The sequence below is a fragment of the Elgaria multicarinata genome, chromosome 9, assembly GCF_023053635.1.
Source record: "Elgaria multicarinata webbii isolate HBS135686 ecotype San Diego chromosome 9, rElgMul1.1.pri, whole genome shotgun sequence".
Classification (NCBI taxonomy): domain Eukaryota; kingdom Metazoa; phylum Chordata; class Lepidosauria; order Squamata; family Anguidae; genus Elgaria; species Elgaria multicarinata.
The window spans coordinates 65,731,026-65,740,538 of record NC_086179.1 but is presented as its reverse complement, the minus strand read 5'-3'; positions in this window follow the sequence as shown (position 1 = coordinate 65,740,538).

Sequence of the window (9,513 nt, the reverse complement as noted above, 5' to 3'; positions counted from 1 at the left end):
GCTTTGTTTATCAGCCTATGGTATTGCAAAACATACTAACATAGCAAAATGTTTCGCATTTGTGTAACAAATATCACAACAACAGAATAGTGGGGAAGAAGGAAAGGAAATATAAGCAAGAGATGCTTGAACCTAAGCTTTTTTGCAAGCCAAATCCTCTCACCTGGAAGACCTTGTCCCTAATCCCAAAAAACCACGGAGAAGAAATCACTCTGTGCCCATATTCAACAATAAACCATTTTTTTCTTCAGATGTTTAAGGTGGTACATATAATTAAATAAAGGTTCTAAGATCTGGAGAAGCCGGTCTCGTATTAAACCGTATCAGAATTGAGAATATCTCAGTTCCTGTGGTTTCAAGATGGGTGACCCAGATATCAAGGCTCTCATGACCCCGGAATAGTAGTTAAAGTTAATTTCATGCCACTACGGGTTGTGTTAAGTCAGCCACTGCTGACATACTAGAGAGGATTTTCCTAAATAGTTATTAACCACAATCCAACACAGAATTAAGCAAACTTAAGTCATTTGGTTTGCCACCGTTATTCCTGTGCAGGAAATTCATGGGGTGCATGGGGGAATGCAAATACCATAACACATGGAATGCATTTGTGTATCTATTTTGATGTGATCAAACTTTGGAAGCTGTTGAAGGTAGCGGCTGCCCAACATATATAACCATATCAAAATATGCATGCTTCATATACTAAGCCTACATGTTTTTAATACTTTCCCCCCCCTGCCCAGAAAAACCTCTGCGTAGAAAAATGTGTCACGGGTGAAGCGTCTCGAGTGGATTCTAGGCCTTGACATGCGCTTTGCTTTGTAGTTAGTCATCTCCCAAGACATGCTGAGAAGGGCATTGAACTCACCACATGCTAGTAGGTGACATTTAGCATTGGAAGAACTTCGTTGTGAAGGAGTTTGCTGAGCTACACCAGTGTGTCAAGGAGTTTTTCAACAAGAGCAGAAGTGGGGGGAAATGCTGAATAACAATGTGCTATTATTGATCCTACATAGATGACAACAACAGTGATTCATGGGAGGGGGTGCCTTCCCCCCTCTGTGCATGCTTTTTACTTGAGGCCTGCTTAAATATTCTTTTGGAGTGATTCTGACACTAAGCACAGACCCGGCATAAATCACAGATGAAGCTAGCTGTCCAGTTTAATTTCAGGTTGCTTTCAACACCACGAGTTCAAATGATCCAAACCTACAAACGTCTACCTGTAAATGCTCTGATAAGTCTGAACAGTCAAGTTCTATTGTTCCAGGGTTTCAACGTTGTCATCGAGTAGACACAAGGAAATCCCATGACAGTGACCTTGAATACGATTTTGCAGAGCTGGCCCTTTTGCTGAGGGGTGTGGGGAAGCTTGTTGATGGAAAGGGACTTCTTCAATAGTCGGTGCTGAAACAAAGTGATACACCCATGGGATGCAAAGGAGAGAAAGAGAAAGAGAAAACAAGTCTCATCAAGTTGATCATCAAGGTGGTGTCTCCAACAAGGAAGTGTTTTCGTATATAAGACATGACAAGCCTCTTATTTCTACCAATTTGCTGTGTTTGCTTTGACATTATATTGCCTCCCCCCTTTTGTTTTGTGTTAATGTGCTTCGTCCGCAGGAGAGGACGCTTGTTAAACTGCTGTCTGGAAGACTATTTTCTCCCCATACAACTCCTGCAAGAGCTGAAAAGTAAAAAAGAGAAAGCCGAGCTGAATCACGCCTCTAAGTTGACTGACAACGTTCTTCTCTATTATTAGGGCTTGTAGACTGTCCCCCCCCACAAAAAAACCCTAATGTACTTCAGATATCAAGTGTAATTAATTTGGGACCACAAATCTGAATCACAAATCTGCAATATATGGGGGGGGGGGAATATGGTCTAGAACAGGGTGTGTGTGTGGGGGGGAGGGAATATCCTTTTGCACAACTACCTCTAATTTTGTGAAAAGGGTATAAATTAAACATTCTTTGATAATAATATGCAATGACAGTATAATCATATGCTAACATTTAATCACCTTTCATATCCAATATTACTCTGATTCTTCTTTAAAATTTTATGTTGTATATTGCTGCACATTTTTCTTGCTGATTGATTCCCTTTATTACTCCTGATTTTATTTATGTGGCTAATTTTTTTCCCCTTTTCCTTATTTTTTTTTAAAACCGAAGCATATATTTTAATGAGTAGTTTTGTTCCGCTAACATCTACAGAATAAGAGAATTCAGCACACCTGCCTAAATAAGATGCTCGAGATCACTGAGGAAAGAAATTGACATTTTACTTTACCCTCAGCATGGAGCCAGGGGCAAAGTTTGATCTGAAAACTTGCAAATTAACCAAAACTGTCACTCAGGAGTTATGGGCCTGAATGCTGCAAAATATGTTCTTTGAAGTCCTCATTTCAGCAAAATTATTAAAAAACTTTATATCTAATTAAAATTGTAACTGCATTCCCATTTTTCAAAATCTCTATATCCTGGGGGCCAATTGGGATGAGTGAATCCGCACCCTCCTCTCTGCAGCACACTGAACTGCTCCTACAGCAATATCACATCATTACCATCTCCCCAGCTGAGAGGGAGCAGCCATTATCATGCAGCATTATTAATCTTCTTGTCTTATCAACTTGCAAATCACAAGCCATTGAGCCTTATGGCATGGTTCTGGGTCCATAGTTATTCATTTTGTAGGTCTACCTAGCCTTTGAGTCTCCTTAATCACCTGAAGATTGTCAGTCTCTTACCTCGGCCTGCCCCTGTGGCCCTCCGCAGCTTCTGTGAAAAGTCCATGATGTTCTCTCAAAAAAGGACCTTTTTATTTAAAGAGAGAGAGGGAGAGGGAGAGAGAGAGAGAGAAGGAGCAGTAAGGAGGATAAATTTCATTAATGGATGTGAATTAACAACCTACTGCCAAGAGCTGACCCTTTCTCCTGACATGTACGTCTAAGTCATTCTTGTCACTCTTTCCCCCATTAATATTCCGAAAAAGACAGAGCGTTGAAGAGAAGAGAATACGATAGTTCCCTTAAACAGGCACTATTGACCTTAGGTTGGTTTTTTCCCCCTTTAATTTGCTTTTCTTAAAAAATAAAATATTAATCATATTGAAAAAGGCAAGCAGAGTTCCTTTACATTTTCAACATATTCCATTTAAAATATTGCATTCATTAAATGAAGGCATTGAACATTTTTGGGATATTTTCTTAAGTGCCAAAGGAAAATAGAAATGTAATTTCCATGGGAAAGTAGACGTGACAGTCTAAGGGACCCTGATGACAACTTAGGTTTTTTTCCCCTAACTTCAATAACAGGGATGCCACAAATACTGATCTAGGGACGTTTTGCATCTTTGCAGTTTACAGACATTTCAAACTGAATTTTCAAAAAGAAAAAAATGTTCAACTAACTTTTATGAATATAATTGTATACCAGTTTTGGCAAGGTTCGCTTGGCACCTACATTATATGCTTTCAGACGCCAGGGGAAGACCTTTTTATTCTCCCAACATTTTAACAATCTATAAATGTTTTAAATTTGTAAATTTCCATTGCTGCTGTTTTTATCTGGCGGAGCTTTTATATTGTATTTTATATTATGGTTTTATACTGTTGTTTTATACTACGAATGGTTTTAATTTTTGTGAACCACCCAGAGAGCTCCGGCTATTGGGCGGTATAGAAATGTAATAAATAAATAAATAAAGTAATATGTATAGGTAATAGATTGTATGCATTACTGTGCATGATTATACCAGGAGGAAAATCAGAACCAGTAGCATAAATTAGCATATAATTCAAACAGTGAGTGGTATACAGAGAAATGTGTATTTTTTTTTAAAAAAAAAAAATCCTGTTATTTCAGGGGCTCTATAACCCCACATTAGCTTGCTTAATGATAACATGATGACTTCATAATTGGAATCATTTTGCATTGTAAAATATAATAATATGCCAATAATCACTTGACAGGAACCTTTGCCCTTCTTTCATTCCACAGAAACGGTTTTTGCGGTATTATTATTTTCTTTTTAGAAACTGATAGAACTGTGAAAGTGTGTGCTCTGGATTAATACAAAATTCTTCTTCAAAAGAACGTGAAACTGAAACTTGATTTAGGCCAAAAATGTGACAAACATGACAGTCCCAGATTAAATCTGCATTTGATTTTATAATACAGAGAAAGTAGGGGCAAAATCTGCATTATGTTCAGAACAAATTATCTGTGGTGATTTTCAGTCAATACAAATGTACAGGGGAAGGTATGTGACAAATTAAAACCACCATTTATATTTTGGAGCATAAGATCCTTACTCAGACATTCTGCTTTAAGATCTCATGTACACTTGAGAGAGGATGAGCATGTTAGCTCTGCCCATCCCATAGCTGTCACCCTCGATCTGTTGAGGGTGAGCTTCTGCAGAAGGGAGTCTTCTACCTGTGCAGGCTCCCCTCCTGATTCAGAACCAAGCTTCTATGTCTACAGGCATCGGTTCCCTTCTGTAAAGATTTACCCTTAACACATGGAGGACGAGAAGGGTGGCAGTGGAGGTAGTGGAGCTAGCATGCCCATCCACACTTTCCACCCATGTATGTTCCTTGTACCTTAAAAGCAGAATGCCTGAATAGGTCTAATAAGAAACTTAATTCAGAGTGCTGCTGCATGTTATACTAATACAAGCAAGCTCCACTCTTTTCATGTTTCTTTGGTAATGCCTTGAAAAGCAGCTTAGGAAGCTTCATTATTACAATTCAGACCCTTGGTCTATCTAGCTGTCTATACTGACAGGCAGCAATTTTAAACACTGCACCACTGATCAATTAAAACAGACTTAAGAAAATAAAAAAAAATCCATGCACCTGAACAACTGTGCTATAACGGCATTGAAGCATAAAGCTGGAGAAGCCTGGGAAAGTAAAGAAGGTCTTTCCCTGGCACCGAAAAGACGCTCAAGAATGTACCAATGAGCTACAACACTTCGCAGGGGTGATCTCTTAACCCCAGTGCAGGAGCTTGTCTGGGAAATAAACCCACCAGGACTTCTCCCACTGAGCAAAAATCATGCCCCACCATGGCCTTAGCTAGACCAGGTGAAATCCCGGGGCGAACCCCAGGATTGTCCCTGTGCGCCCACATGATGCACAGGCGATCCTGGGATCAGGGAGGGATGATCCCTCCCTTGCCCCAGGATATCGCCCTCCACTTTGGGCCTGCTTTGGGAATGTGTGGCCCGTTGCCGCGGAGCCGGGAGCCACACGCGGGGTGCAGCGCTCCTCAGGAGCGCTGCACCCATCAGGGGTGGGGGGTGGGAGAGTGGAAATTAAGTTACAATTTAAAAAAAGCCCTACCATTGCGCAATACCATTTGTGCGCTCCGTCTTCTGTAAAAAATAAATAAAATGGCGGGCGCGACACCTCTCCTCCTGAGGTCATTGCACCTTACGTGTAAATGAAGGAGGGATCTCGCAATAATCACAATGTGAGATCTTCCCTCCTCCATCATGGGATAGAAGGTAGGTCTAGCTAAGGCCTTAGATCTAGAAGCTGGACATCATTGCCCTTGTGCATTCCCCGTGTGGGGAGATTTGTGAATTCTCACTGTGAGAAGAGAAACCTATAATCCAAAAAGAGTTGAAGTTAAAGCACTCTTTAAGGTGCTTTCAAACTGAAAGCACCTTAAAACAGGAAGAACTTCCTGTTTCAGAGCTGATTGCAAAGAGTCTCGAAGTGAAGAGCTGAAATCGCACACCCTTCCTTCCAGGGAACAGGATATATTCTTATGTCCAATGAAGAGCAGCGCATGAATGCAGCGCATGGCACCACTCCCTTATGCAACATTTGCTATTCTGGATATATCTACTAAATCCTGTGCCGGCTCTAAGCAATTCACATTGCTGAAAATGTCATTTATGAAATAATCTTCAATTATAGGTTGGTTTACACTCTGAGGTATGAGGATTTATAATTTATCCCGCTTGGTTAATATGGTTGTTTTCATTAACATAAATGGGTTAAAATGAATTAGCAAATGAAGCCAAATGTATATTAGCAAGATCAACTCAAACATCAGCACCAGTGCAATTCCACAGGGAGTGAAATAGACTTTATGGACGGGGCTAAAATATCCATTTAGTCTTCTCACCTGGACCCCGCCCACAACAACCAACCAGTGCAGCTGACTGGTCCCTGAGGTTACCCCTGACCCAGCCAGGCAGCCCTGAGAGACATTGGCCAGTTGCCTGTGCCTGCCCTCCCACCAACACGAGACACGCATTATGGTGGGACACGGGAGAGGACTTCCTCTGTTGCGGCACCCTGCGTGTGAAACACCCTCCCCTTGGAAGCCCAACTGGTGCCAACACTGGCTTCATTTTGGTGTCAAGTTAAAACATGGCATTTTTATCAAAACCTACAAGGGCTAAATTCCCCATGGTTACAAATAGTTTAAATTGATTTTAATTGTTTTATTGCTTTTCAAAAAATTATACTGGTTTTAATTTGTTAACGATGCAATACATTTTTAGCTGTGTAAATTATTTATGTTTATATTGTTCTGATTTTATCTGAATGCTGCTCTGAGATCCCCGTGATCTCAGATACAAATGTTTAAATAAATAGAGAAATAGGGCTTCTCAGCTGTTAGCTATTACCCATATATAAAACCAAAATATATTGGTCCATGTCACAGAGTTGTTTAACTTCTAACAGCTGACTCAAACATTCAGGAAATAAAATGCACTATGTAAGCATGGAAATTATTTTTATTTTTTTATTACATTTATATCCCACCTTTCTCCTCTGGGAAGGAACCAAATGTAGCTTACATGGCCCTCCTTATGTCCATTTAACCTCAAAACAGCCCTGTGAGGTGGATGAGTGGCCCAAAGTCACCCAGTGAGCTTCACAGTCGAGTGGGGACTAGAACCCGGATCTCAGAAGTCAGTCCCATTGTGTTCAATGGGACTTACTCCAAGGTAAGTGGATATTGGATTGCAGTCTAAATATGCTAAATTTTGAGTGGATCATGGTCATTATTAATCAAATTCTACATCACAATTCCTTGTAAGATCAAAAAGTATTAACACCTCTGGTTTTCTAAAGATGCATTTTGAAAAGCACTGGAGATAATCATTTTAAAATCAGGGAAAATGACACATGAAAAGGACATTTGGAAGAGGGCACAATGTTCATATATGCCAGAAGCCATGAAGCCAAGACGAGGTATTGGAGGGATTTGTACTAAAAGAGAACATAGATGTAGCAGCCATATTAGTAACTAGGGATGTGCTCCGCTCCGATTAGGAGCGTAGAAGCAGTAGCGGATTGGCCTGCTCCGCCTTACCCAGAGGCGGAGTAGGAGCGGACCGTGGACCCCCTAGAAGCAAGGCGAAGAGAAGCGACCATTTTTCGGAGCTCCGAGTTCAGGCGGAGCGCTCCGGTCGCCATCTTGAAAACATTTCGCCATAGGATTGCATTGCGGCAAATAATCGCGCATAACTACGTTGTTTTTGAAGCTATCGCTCTGGAAATTCTTGTGCTCAGAGAGTCGTGGATGGGGGTCATTTTGAGACCACTCTCACCTCTCTGCGTTGTCCGTGTCACGTGCTATATTTTTTTGAAAATCAGGTCAACCGCGCGGCTCAAACTGCGTTTCGGCTTTTCGCCCATAGGATTGCATTGAGGGAAAGAATCGGGGATAACTGGGGGGGGTTTAAGCTATCGTTCTGAAAATTCTTGTGCACAGAGAGTCGTGGATGGGGGTCATTTTGAGACTACTCTCAACTTTCTGCGTGCTGTGGTTCACGTGCAATGTTTTTGTGAAAATCGGGTCAACCGCACGGCTCAAACTGCGTTTTCGGCTTTTCGCCCATAGGATTGCATTGAGGGAAAGAATCGGGGATAACTGGGGGGGGTTTAAGCTATCATTCTGAAAATTCTTGTGCACAGAGAGTCGTGGATGGGGGTCATTTTGAGACCACTCTCAACTTTCTGCATCGTACGGGTCGCGGGCTAGAAGTTTTTAAAAAATCGGCGGGAAAAATACCTTTTTCAAAGGGCTGAGGGGCAGAGTCAGCTCCCGGTCATGATGATCCCAAAGTTGGAGGAGGGCATAGGCAAAACAGGTAACTTGGGATTCTGGGAAACTTCTCTTTCTTCATCTGAACGGGCTTTTCCCCGTGTTTTTTAACACAGTAGCCCCACCAAATGCACAAACACAACCTGAAATCATATACTAAGCCAAGAATAAGAGATAGAAACACAGCACTGCTCCCCACCCTAACCTTGGTGAACAACTGAATCGATGTGGTGCAAGGGGATGAGCTCCCCTAGGGCATCTCATCGTGGACGTGCCCCCACTCTCTCCTGCACTGGAAGGCCATAGAGCCTTCCAAAGAGAGTAAAACGGTGGAGCAATGCCTATCATGAGTTGAAGTGAATGGTCACTTTTCAGTGGTAGAGCAATGCCTGTTATGAGTTGAAGTGAGCGTTTTACTTCTTCTCAGAGCTGTTGGTGGCTGTCATTGTCTTGAACTGGCAGCTACTTCCCCCTCCCCCGGGCACGTCCCCCTATTGCTGGTAAAAGACAGATATAGCCTTTTTAAAAAAATTCTTCTTGCTGTTTATTGAGCAACACTGCTTCTTTTAATTCCACCCCTCCTTTGTTTATTGATTGATTTATTCCATTTTATATGCATTACTGGCTTATCCTTGGCTCACTTCCTTATGCCCCCAGAAATGCCAGCTGCATGCCTACCTGCCTTCCCTCCCTCCTCCCCTGCCCACCTCGCAGGGATGTTGTGTGTGGGGTGCCCGATTTTCAAAAATTCGCCAAAAATCAGGGGATGATGGGATTGCTTTGAAACTTGGCATGCGTGTGTATATCCCCATGAGGTGTCATGGTGCCAAACATGAGGTTTCTAACTTGAACAGAAAAAAAGTTGTATAATTTTTTAGCTTTCAATGCAAGCCTATGGGGGGGGGGAAACGGAGCTCCGGATCCGGATCCGGAGCTCCGGGCGGAGCGGAGCGGAAGTGGGCGGAGCGGGGGCGGGGCGGAGCGGCCCGATCCGAAAAATGGCGGATCTGCAAGTGAAGCGGAGCGGGGGGTCCGTGCACACCCCTATTAGTAACCTAGTGAAACATGGGAAATCAGGGAGATACAGTTATCCTGGATATAAACTATACCAAGAACAAGTGAAAGCATGTTGAGAGTAGTGTTGCTCTACATGTCAAGAAGGATGCTCAAGAAAATAGAAAATGTAAGAGGAAAAGTACTCCTTCCACTGGATGGAAATACTGTGCGAACACTTAGAGCAAAGTCAATGTTAAGTATATTTAAGTCCCGTTGATTTGAACAGAAGAGAGAGGAGCATGTTCATAATGTTCAGATTGTGATGAATACAGCTTAAATGTGCTTCGGTTTGTTCAGAGTAAGTGTTTGCAGAAAAGATATCAACAATCATGTTTTCACTGTATGAATAATAGGTACTCTGCGTATACTGGAGA